At 45.8% G+C, this 12,250-nt stretch overlaps 5 non-coding genes across 5 annotated transcripts; all 5 read right to left on the reverse strand.

Moving 5' to 3' along the window:
- Nucleotides 1-1,849: 1,849 nt before the first annotated feature.
- On the reverse strand, nucleotides 1,850-2,040 carry LOC130310818 (U2 spliceosomal RNA). Its single transcript, XR_008859294.1, has one exon. It is a non-coding gene; the product is annotated as a U2 spliceosomal RNA (small nuclear RNA).
- A 2,080-nt stretch (nucleotides 2,041-4,120) lies between these two features.
- Nucleotides 4,121-4,311, reverse strand: LOC130310819 (U2 spliceosomal RNA). The gene has a single exon (XR_008859295.1). It is a non-coding gene; the product is annotated as a U2 spliceosomal RNA (small nuclear RNA).
- Nucleotides 4,312-6,392: 2,081 nt separating this feature from the next.
- Nucleotides 6,393-6,583, reverse strand: LOC130310820 (U2 spliceosomal RNA). The gene has a single exon (XR_008859296.1). It is a non-coding gene; the product is annotated as a U2 spliceosomal RNA (small nuclear RNA).
- A 2,101-nt stretch (nucleotides 6,584-8,684) lies between these two features.
- On the reverse strand, nucleotides 8,685-8,875 carry LOC130310821 (U2 spliceosomal RNA). The gene has a single exon (XR_008859297.1). It is a non-coding gene; the product is annotated as a U2 spliceosomal RNA (small nuclear RNA).
- Nucleotides 8,876-10,970: 2,095 nt separating this feature from the next.
- On the reverse strand, nucleotides 10,971-11,161 carry LOC130310822 (U2 spliceosomal RNA). The gene has a single exon (XR_008859298.1). It is a non-coding gene; the product is annotated as a U2 spliceosomal RNA (small nuclear RNA).
- Between the last annotated feature and the right edge of the window lie 1,089 nt (nucleotides 11,162-12,250).

The following is a 12,250-nucleotide window of genomic DNA, read 5'->3' on the forward strand; positions in this document are numbered from 1 at the left end:
GGAACCCTTCTTACTCCTCCTACTTGCATGTGACACTGGGCTTAGGATCTGCATAGGAAACACACACACAAGCACACACCTACCTTTGTTGCCTGCAGATGCCTCCTTGGCTGTCCCCAAACGGTATCAAACCAACACCCACGGGAAGCTGTAAGCATAGAGGACATGCCTGCACCCCATTGGACTTACCTGTGTGGGTTAAATCCGGGTTATTTGACAACCTATGGCGGTGATGGTTCTGCTCAGGCAGAGCAGTGCTGATGCTCCTCATAAAGCTGTCGCTGCTGTGAAGGTTCTAGGTGACATCACAATCCCTATGGTTACATACACGACAAAGCTGGGTTGTTGTTGTTTACACTCTGCAAGGCCTGTGGAAGTGAGTGACATCATAGCACTGTAGTTCTGAGGGTTCTAGATGGATGCAACAATCTCCTGTTGCTTCTATGAAGGCCATAATAGACGACATCACCAAACAGCTCCATAGTCACATACACAGCAAAGGAGAGATGTTGTTTACACCTAGTGATGTCAGTGGTATTGAGTGACATCACAGCACAGTGCTAAGGCTCCTGGGCCTGGACACAGCAGCGGCTGCAATATCTCAACGGAGAATACGTTTATATATATGTGTGTGTGTGCGCGTATATATATATATATATATATATATATATATATATTTCTCCGCCGAAATCACTTTTAAACCCATTTCCACCTTTTTTTCCCTTCTCTTCCTCTTACTTTTTTTTCACGTTTTTTTACGTTTTTCTCCTTTTCGCCTCTTTTCTGGGCGTATTATTCTTCTTTTTCTTCTTTTTTTTCGTCTAATGCATACCCCATCAGTGCAGCAATGCTTATTCAATACCGCCAGCAGATGGAGACACTGGGGGATAATTTTCTAAGGATTTATACTGATTTTTCCTGTCTGAATTTGTCGCACAGAAAGTTGCAGGCCAAATATGTGTGACATTTCTGCGACTTTAGCTTCTAGAGCATTTTTACAACATTATACATAGGTGCTGAATACATAAAAAGCGACTGTTCAGCGACAGACAAGTCGCATCGGCTGAAAGTAGGCCAGAATGTCAGTCCATGTTGGAGCAGGTTTAGATACAGTCTAAAGCATAGATCTCAAAGTCTGTGCACAGAATTTAGCAAGGGCCTCGCACCTTCTGATGCATCAGGTAGGTACACTATAGCATAGCCTAACCCTCTGTACTTTGGTCTATATTGATGCGGGACATAGACAGCCAGCTGATGACCAATCCATTAGTGCAATGGATGGCTGGAAGCATTTGTCTTTGCCTTTGCAATACCACAGAAGCAATGCATGGTCAATGTACAGCAATGACACACCTGTGTGAACAGCCAGGAGACCCCCCCATGTTATGTTACATAGTTACATAGTTAGTACGGTCGAAAAAAGACATATGTCCATCAAGTTCAACCAGGGAATTAAGGGGTAGGGGTGTGGCGCGATATTGGGGAAGGGATGAGATTTTATATTTCTTCATAAGCATTAATCTTATTTTGTCAATTAGGAACATTCAGCACCCACCCGCTATCAAGGCAGCTGCCTATCATGTCATGCCCTACCTGCACAGGTGTGCTGGCTACTCAAATGATCCAATTAAGGAGGCCATTTAGTCAGCAGCAGCAGAAGTCCTGTGCCTGGACGCTCCAACAGCGGCCAGACACAAGCAGAAGCAGCAGAAGCAGCAGCAGCACCACCTTTTGTTTTTTGGCTGCAGCAGCAGCAGCAGCAGCAGCAAGGCCCACAGGGCTGGCTAGCTGGCTAGCCAGCAAGCAGGTAGCAATGAAAGTAGGAATCTTTCTTTTTAACCCTGTAAGGGGGTGGTGCACTGTACCCGAAGATACTGCCATATCGGGTCAATGCATAGGGCGACGGAAGCAAGCTTCGAAATCGGCCCCCGTTCTCAAAAATCCATTTAATATATGGTCCCCAGATAGGGGACGTATCAGATATTAAACTGATAAGAACAGATACTACACTTGATCTTAGCCAAAAGGCCGAGAAGCGATAACCGTGAAAGGGGCGGGCCCAACAAGGTCCCCTTCATGGGCACTATCACTGCTTGCTGTCAGGGAGGCTGCCAGACAATTTTCCATGCACACTCTGGGCTGGGGGGCAGTCAACCACCAGTACACACAGCAGAACCTAAGCAGCAAGACAGGGGCCCATTGCACTCTCACGGGGCCTTTTTAAATGCAATCCATAACCCGGATTTGCCAGGAACCCTTCTTACTCCTCCTACTTGCATGTGACACTGGGCTTAGGATCTGCATAGGAAACACACACACAAGCACACACCTACCTTTGTTGCCTGCAGATGCCTCCTTGGCTGTCCCCAAACGGTATCAAACCAACACCCACGGGAAGCTGTAAGCATAGAGGACATGCCTGCACCCCATTGGACTTACCTGTGTGGGTTAAATCCGGGTTATTTGACAACCTATGGCGGTGATGGTTCTGCTCAGGCAGAGCAGTGCTGATGCTCCTCATAAAGCTGTCGCTGCTGTGAAGGTTCTAGGTGACATCACAAATCCCTTTGGTTACATACACAACAAAGCTGGGTTGTTGTTGTTTACACTCTGCAAGGCCTGTGGAAGTGAGTGACATCATAGCACTGTAGTTCTGAGGGTTCTAGATGGATGCAACAATCTCCTGTTGCTTCTATGAAGGCCATAATAGACGACATCACCAAACAGCTCCATAGTCACATACACAGCAAAGGAGAGATGTTGTTTACACCTAGTGATGTCAGTGGTATTGAGTGACATCACAGCACAGTGCTAAGGCTCCTGGGCCTGGACACAGCAGCGGCTGCAATATCTCAACGGAGAATACGTTTATATATATGTGTGTGTGTGCGCGTATATATATATATATATATATATATATATATATATATATATATATATATATATATTTCTCCGCCGAAATCACTTTTAAACCCATTTCCACCTTTTTTTCCCTTCTCTTCCTCTTACTTTTTTTTCACGTTTTTTTACGTTTTTCTCCTTTTCGCCTCTTTTCTGGGCGTATTATTCTTCTTTTTCTTCTTTTTTTTCGTCTAATGCATACCCCATCAGTGCAGCAATGCTTATTCAATACCGCCAGCAGATGGAGACACTGGGGGATAATTTTCTAAGGATTTATACTGATTTTTCCTGTCTGAATTTGTCGCACAGAAAGTTGCAGGCCAAATATGTGTGACATTTCTGCGACTTTAGCTTCTAGAGCATTTTTACAACATTATACATAGGTGCTGAATACATAAAAAGCGATTGTTCAGCGACAGACAAGTCGCATCGGCTGAAAGTAGGCCAGAATGTCAGTCCATGTTGGAGCAGGTTTAGATACAGTCTAAAGCATAGATCTCAAAGTCTGTGCACAGAATTTAGCAAGGGCCTCGCACCTTCTGATGCATCAGGTAGGTGCACTATAGCATAGCCTAACCCTCTGTACTTTGGTCTATATTGATGCGGGACATAGACAGCCAGCTGATGACCAATCCATTAGTGCAATGGATGGCTGGAAGCATTTGTCTTTGCCTTTGCAATACCACAGAAGCAATGCATGGTCAATGTACAGCAATGACACACCTGTGTGAACAGCCAGGAGACCCCCCCATGTTATGTTACATAGTTACATAGTTAGTACGGTCGAAAAAAGACATATGTCCATCAAGTTCAACCAGGGAATTAAGGGGTAGGGGTGTGGCGCGATATTGGGGAAGGGATGAGATTTTATATTTCTTCATAAGCATTAATCTTATTTTGTCAATTAGGAACATTCAGCACCCACCCGCTATCAAGGCAGCTGCCTATCATGTCATGCCCTACCTGCACAGGTGTGCTGGCTACTCAAATGATCCAATTAAGGAGGCCATTTAGTCAGCAGCAGCAGAAGTCCTGTGCCTGGACGCTCCAACAGCGGCCAGACACAAGCAGAAGCAGCAGAAGCAGCAGCAGCACCACCTTTTGTTTTTTGGCTGCAGCAGCAGCAGCAGCAGCAGCAAGGCCCACAGGGCTGGCTAGCTGGCTAGCCAGCAAGCAGGTAGCAATGAAAGTAGGAATCTTTCTTTTTAACCCTGTAAGGGGGTGGTGCACTGTACCCGAAGATACTGCCATATCGGGTCAATGCATAGGGCGACGGAAGCAAGCTTCGAAATCGGCCCCCGTTCTCAAAAATCCATTTAATATATGGTCCCCAGATAGGGGACGTATCAGATATTAAACTGATAAGAACAGATACTACACTTGATCTTAGCCAAAAGGCCGAGAAGCGATAACCGTGAAAGGGGCGGGCCCAACAAGGTCCCCTTCATGGGCACTATCACTGCTTGCTGTCAGGGAGGCTGCCAGACAATTTTCCATGCACACTCTGGGCTGGGGGGCAGTCAACCACCAGTACACACAGCAGAACCTAAACCCATACCATTATTGCTAAGCAGCAAGACAGGGGCCCATTGCACTCCCACGGGGCCTTTTTAAATGCAATCCATAACCCGGATTTGCCAGGAACCCTTCTTACTCCTCCTACTTGCATGTGACACTGGGCTTAGGATCTGCATAGGAAACACACACACAAGCACACACCTACCTTTGTTGCCTGCAGATGCCTCCTTGGCTGTCCCCAAACGGTATCAAACCAACACCCACGGGAAGCTGTAAGCATAGAGGACATGCCTGCACCCCATTGGACTTACCTGTGTGGGTTAAATCCGGGTTATTTGACAACCTATGGCGGTGATGGTTCTGCTCAGGCAGAGCAGTGCTGATGCTCCTCATAAAGCTGTCGCTGCTGTGAAGGTTCTAGGTGACATCACAATCCCTATGGTTACATACACGACAAAGCTGGGTTGTTGTTGTTTACACTCTGCAAGGCCTGTGGAAGTGAGTGACATCATAGCACTGTAGTTCTGAGGGTTCTAGATGGATGCAACAATCTCCTGTTGCTTCTATGAAGGCCATAATAGACGACATCACCAAACAGCTCCATAGTCACATACACAGCAAAGGAGAGATGTTGTTTACACCTAGTGATGTCAGTGGTATTGAGTGACATCACAGCACAGTGCTAAGGCTCCTGGGCCTGGACACAGCAGCGGCTGCAATATCTCAACGGAGAATACGTTTATATATATGTGTGTGTGTGCGCGTATATATATATATATATATATATATATATATATATATTTCTCCGCCGAAATCACTTTTAAACCCATTTCCACCTTTTTTTCCCTTCTCTTCCTCTTACTTTTTTTTCACGTTTTTTTACGTTTTTCTCCTTTTCGCCTCTTTTCTGGGCGTATTATTCTTCTTTTTCTTCTTTTTTTTCGTCTAATGCATACCCCATCAGTGCAGCAATGCTTATTCAATACCGCCAGCAGATGGAGACACTGGGGGATAATTTTCTAAGGATTTATACTGATTTTTCCTGTCTGAATTTGTCGCACAGAAAGTTGCAGGCCAAATATGTGTGACATTTCTGCGACTTTAGCTTCTAGAGCATTTTTACAACATTATACATAGGTGCTGAATACATAAAAAGCGACTGTTCAGCGACAGACAAGTCGCATCGGCTGAAAGTAGGCCAGAATGTCAGTCCATGTTGGAGCAGGTTTAGATGCAGTCTAAAGCATAGATCTCAAAGTCTGTGCACAGAATTTAGCAAGGGCCTTGCACCTTCTGATGCATCAGGTAGGTGCACTATAGCATAGCCTAACCCTCTGTACTTTGGTCTATATTGATGCGGGACATAGACAGCCAGCTGATGACCAATCCATTAGTGCAATGGATGGCTGGAAGCATTTGTCTTTGCCTTTGCAATACCACAGAAGCAATGCATGGTCAATGTACAGCAATGACACACCTGTGTGAACAGCCAGGAGACCCCCCCATGTTATGTTACATAGTTACATAGTTAGTACGGTCGAAAAAAGACATATGTCCATCAAGTTCAACCAGGGAATTAAGGGGTAGGGGTGTGGCGCGATATTGGGGAAGGGATGAGATTTTATATTTCTTCATAAGCATTAATCTTATTTTGTCAATTAGGAACATTCAGCACCCACCCGCTATCAAGGCAGCTGCCTATCATGTCATGCCCTACCTGCACAGGTGTGCTGGCTACTCAAATGATCCAATTAAGGAGGCCATTTAGTCAGCAGCAGCAGAAGTCCTGTGCCTGGACGCTCCAACAGCGGCCAGACACAAGCAGAAGCAGCAGAAGCAGCAGCAGCACCACCTTTTGTTTTTTGGCTGCAGCAGCAGCAGCAGCAGCAGCAAGGCCCACAGGGCTGGCTAGCTGGCTAGCCAGCAAGCAGGTAGCAATGAAAGTAGGAATCTTTCTTTTTAACCCTGTAAGGGGGTGGTGCACTGTACCCGAAGATACTGCCATATCGGGTCAATGCATAGGGCGACGGAAGCAAGCTTCGAAATCGGCCCCCGTTCTCAAAAATCCATTTAATATATGGTCCCCAGATAGGGGACGTATCAGATATTAAACTGATAAGAACAGATACTACACTTGATCTTAGCCAAAAGGCCGAGAAGCGATAACCGTGAAAGGGGCGGGCCCAACAAGGTCCCCTTCATGGGCACTATCACTGCTTGCTGTCAGGGAGGCTGCCAGACAATTTTCCATGCACACTCTGGGCTGGGGGGCAGTCAACCACCAGTACACACAGCAGAACCTAAACCCATACCATTATTGCTAAGCAGCAAGACAGGGGCCCATTGCACTCCCACGGGGCCTTTTTAAATGCAATCCATAACCCGGATTTGCCAGGAACCCTTCTTACTCCTCCTACTTGCATGTGACACTGGGCTTAGGATCTGCATAGGAAACACACACACAAGCACACACCTACCTTTGTTGCCTGCAGATGCCTCCTTGGCTGTCCCCAAACGGTATCAAACCAACACCCACGGGAAGCTGTAAGCATAGAGGACATGCCTGCACCCCATTGGACTTACCTGTGTGGGTTAAATCCGGGTTATTTGACAACCTATGGCGGTGATGGTTCTGCTCAGGCAGAGCAGTGCTGATGCTCCTCATAAAGCTGTCGCTGCTGTGAAGGTTCTAGGTGACATCACAATTCCTATGGTTACATACACGACAAAGCTGGGTTGTTGTTGTTTACACTCTGCAAGGCCTGTGGAAGTGAGTGACATCATAGCACTGTAGTTCTGAGGGTTCTAGATGGATGCAACAATCTCCTGTTGCTTCTATGAAGGCCATAATAGACGACATCACCAAACAGCTCCATAGTCACATACACAGCAAAGGAGAGATGTTGTTTACACCTAGTGATGTCAGTGGTATTGAGTGACATCACAGCACAGTGCTAAGGCTCCTGGGCCTGGACACAGCAGCGGCTGCAATATCTCAACGGAGAATATGTTTATATATATGTGTGTGTGTGCGCGTATATATATATATATATATATATATATATATATATATATATATATATATATATATATTTCTCCGCCGAAATCACTTTTAAACCCATTTCCACCTTTTTTTCCCTTCTCTTCCTCTTACTTTTTTTTCACGTTTTTTTACGTTTTTCTCCTTTTCGCCTCTTTTCTGGGCGTATTATTCTTCTTTTTCTTCTTTTTTTTCGTCTAATGCATACCCCATCAGTGCAGCAATGCTTATTCAATACCGCCAGCAGATGGAGACACTGGGGGATAATTTTCTAAGGATTTATACTGATTTTTCCTGTCTGAATTTGTCGCACAGAAAGTTGCAGGCCAAATATGTGTGACATTTCTGCGACTTTAGCTTCTAGAGCATTTTTACAACATTATACATAGGTGCTGAATACATAAAAAGCGACTGTTCAGCGACAGACAAGTCGCATCGGCTGAAAGTAGGCCAGAATGTCAGTCCATGTTGGAGCAGGTTTAGATACAGTCTAAAGCATAGATCTCAAAGTCTGTGCACAGAATTTAGCAAGGGCCTCGCACCTTCTGATGCATCAGGTAGGTGCACTATAGCATAGCCTAACCCTCTGTACTTTGGTCTATATTGATGCGGGACATAGACAGCCAGCTGATGACCAATCCATTAGTGCAATGGATGGCTGGAAGCATTTGTCTTTGCCTTTGCAATACCACAGAAGCAATGCATGGTCAATGTACAGCAATGACACACCTGTGTGAACAGCCAGGAGACCCCCCCATGTTATGTTACATAGTTACATAGTTAGTACGGTCGAAAAAAGACATATGTCCATCAAGTTCAACCAGGGAATTAAGGGGTAGGGGTGTGGCGCGATATTGGGGAAGGGATGAGATTTTATATTTCTTCATAAGCATTAATCTTATTTTGTCAATTAGGAACATTCAGCACCCACCCGCTATCAAGGCAGCTGCCTATCATGTCATGCCCTACCTGCACAGGTGTGCTGGCTACTCAAATGATCCAATTAAGGAGGCCATTTAGTCAGCAGCAGCAGAAGTCCTGTGCCTGGACGCTCCAACAGCGGCCAGACACAAGCAGAAGCAGCAGAAGCAGCAGCAGCACCACCTTTTGTTTTTTGGCTGCAGCAGCAGCAGCAGCAGCAGCAAGGCCCACAGGGCTGGCTAGCTGGCTAGCCAGCAAGCAGGTAGCAATGAAAGTAGGAATCTTTCTTTTTAACCCTGTAAGGGGGTGGTGCACTGTACCCGAAGATACTGCCATATCGGGTCAATGCATAGGGCGACGGAAGCAAGCTTCGAAATCGGCCCCCGTTCTCAAAAATCCATTTAATATATGGTCCCCAGATAGGGGACGTATCAGATATTAAACTGATAAGAACAGATACTACACTTGATCTTAGCCAAAAGGCCGAGAAGCGATAACCGTGAAAGGGGCGGGCCCAACAAGGTCCCCTTCATGGGCACTATCACTGCTTGCTGTCAGGGAGGCTGCCAGACAATTTTCCATGCACACTCTGGGCTGGGGGGCAGTCAACCACCAGTACACACAGCAGAACCTAAACCCATACCATTATTGCTAAGCAGCAAGACAGGGGCCCATTGCACTCCCACGGGGCCTTTTTAAATGCAATCCATAACCCGGATTTGCCAGGAACCCTTCTTACTCCTCCTACTTGCATGTGACACTGGGCTTAGGATCTGCATAGGAAACACACACACAAGCACACACCTACCTTTGTTGCCTGCAGATGCCTCCTTGGCTGTCCCCAAACGGTATCAAACCAACACCCACGGGAAGCTGTAAGCATAGAGGACATGCCTGCACCCCATTGGACTTACCTGTGTGGGTTAAATCCGGGTTATTTGACAACCTATGGCGGTGATGGTTCTGCTCAAGCAGAGCAGTGCTGATGCTCCTCATAAAGCTGTCGCTGCTGTGAAGGTTCTAGGTGACATCACAATCCCTATGGTTACATACACGACAAAGCTGGGTTGTTGTTGTTTACACTCTGCAAGGCCTGTGGAAGTGAGTGACATCATAGCACTGTAGTTCTGAGGGTTCTAGATGGATGCAACAATCTCCTGTTGCTTCTATGAAGGCCATAATAGACGACATCACCAAACAGCTCCATAGTCACATACACAGCAAAGGAGAGATGTTGTTTACACCTAGTGATGTCAGTGGTATTGAGTGACATCACAGCACAGTGCTAAGGCTCCTGGGCCTGGACACAGCAGCGGCTGCAATATCTCAACGGAGAATACGTTTATATATATGTGTGTGTGTGCGCGTATATATATATATATATATATATATATATATATATATATATATATATATATTTCTCCGCCGAAATCACTTTTAAACCCATTTCCACCTTTTTTTCCCTTCTCTTCCTCTTACTTTTTTTTCACGTTTTTTTACGTTTTTCTCCTTTTCGCCTCTTTTCTGGGCGTATTATTCTTCTTTTTCTTCTTTTTTTTCGTCTAATGCATACCCCATCAGTGCAGCAATGCTTATTCAATACCGCCAGCAGATGGAGACACTGGGGGATAATTTTCTAAGGATTTATACTGATTTTTCCTGTCTGAATTTGTCGCACAGAAAGTTGCAGGCCAAATATGTGTGACATTTCTGCGACTTTAGCTTCTAGAGCATTTTTACAACATTATACATAGGTGCTGAATACATAAAAAGCGACTGTTCAGCGACAGACAAGTCGCATCGGCTGAAAGTAGGCCAGAATGTCAGTCCATGTTGGAGCAGGTTTAGATACAGTCTAAAGCATAGATCTCAAAGTCTGTGCACAGAATTTAGCAAGGGCCTCGCACCTTCTGATGCATCAGGTAGGTGCACTATAGCATAGCCTAACCCTCTGTACTTTGGTCTATATTGATGCGGGACATAGACAGCCAGCTGATGACCAATCCATTAGTGCAATGGATGGCTGGAAGCATTTGTCTTTGCCTTTGCAATACCACAGAAGCAATGCATGGTCAATGTACAGCAATGACACACCTGTGTGAACAGCCAGGAGACCCCCCCATGTTATGTTACATAGTTACATAGTTAGTACGGTCGAAAAAAGACATATGTCCATCAAGTTCAACCAGGGAATTAAGGGGTAGGGGTGTGGCGCGATATTGGGGAAGGGATGAGATTTTATATTTCTTCATAAGCATTAATCTTATTTTGTCAATTAGGAACATTCAGCACCCACCCGCTATCAAGGCAGCTGCCTATCATGTCATGCCCTACCTGCACAGGTGTGCTGGCTACTCAAATGATCCAATTAAGGAGGCCATTTAGTCAGCAGCAGCAGAAGTCCTGTGCCTGGACGCTCCAACAGCGGCCAGACACAAGCAGAAGCAGCAGAAGCAGCAGCAGCACCACCTTTTGTTTTTTGGCTGCAGCAGCAGCAGCAGCAGCAGCAAGGCCCACAGGGCTGGCTAGCTGGCTAGCCAGCAAGCAGGTAGCAATGAAAGTAGGAATCTTTCTTTTTAACCCTGTAAGGGGGTGGTGCACTGTACCCGAAGATACTGCCATATCGGGTCAATGCATAGGGCGACGGAAGCAAGCTTCGAAATCGGCCCCCGTTCTCAAAAATCCATTTAATATATGGTCCCCAGATAGGGGACGTATCAGATATTAAACTGATAAGAACAGATACTACACTTGATCTTAGCCAAAAGGCCGAGAAGCGATAACCGTGAAAGGGGCGGGCCCAACAAGGTCCCCTTCATGGGCACTATCACTGCTTGCTGTCAGGGAGGCTGCCAGACAATTTTCCATGCACACTCTGGGCTGGGGGGCAGTCAACCACCAGTACACACAGCAGAACCTAAACCCATACCATTATTGCTAAGCAGCAAGACAGGGGCCCATTGCACTCCCACGGGGCCTTTTTAAATGCAATCCATAACCCGGATTTGCCAGGAACCCTTCTTACTCCTCCTACTTGCATGTGACACTGGGCTTAGGATCTGCATAGGAAACACACACACAAGCACACACCTACCTTTGTTGCCTGCAGATGCCTCCTTGGCTGTCCCCAAACGGTATCAAACCAACACCCACGGGAAGCTGTAAGCATAGAGGACATGCCTGCACCCCATTGGACTTACCTGTGTGGGTTAAATCCGGGTTATTTGACAACCTATGGCGGTGATGGTTCTGCTCAGGCAGAGCAGTGCTGATGCTCCTCATAAAGCTGTCGCTGCTGTGAAGGTTCTAGGTGACATCACAATCCCTATGGTTACATACACGACAAAGCTGGGTTGTTGTTGTTTACACTCTGCAAGGCCTGTGGAAGTGAGTGACATCATAGCACTGTAGTTCTGAGGGTTCTAGATGGATGCAACAATCTCCTGTTGCTTCTATGAAGGCCATAATAGACGACATCACCAAACAGCTCCATAGTCACATACACAGCAAAGGAGAGATGTTGTTTACACCTAGTGATGTCAGTGGTATTGAGTGACATCACAGCACAGTGCTAAGGCTCCTGGGCCTGGACACAGCAGCGGCTGCAATATCTCAACGGAGAATACGTTTATATATATGTGTGTGTGTGCGCGTATATATATATATATATATATATATATATATATATATATATATTTCTCCGCCGAAATCACTTTTAAACCCATTTCCACCTTTTTTTCCCTTCTCTTCCTCTTACTTTTTTTTCACGTTTTTTTACGTTTTTCTCCTTTTCGCCTCTTTTCTGGGCGTATTATTCTTCTTTTTCTTCTTTTTTTTCGTCTAATGCATACCCCATCAGTGCAGCAATGC

Source organism: Hyla sarda, unplaced genomic scaffold, assembly GCF_029499605.1.
Source record: "Hyla sarda isolate aHylSar1 unplaced genomic scaffold, aHylSar1.hap1 scaffold_1599, whole genome shotgun sequence".
Taxonomy (NCBI): Eukaryota; Metazoa; Chordata; class Amphibia; order Anura; family Hylidae; genus Hyla; species Hyla sarda.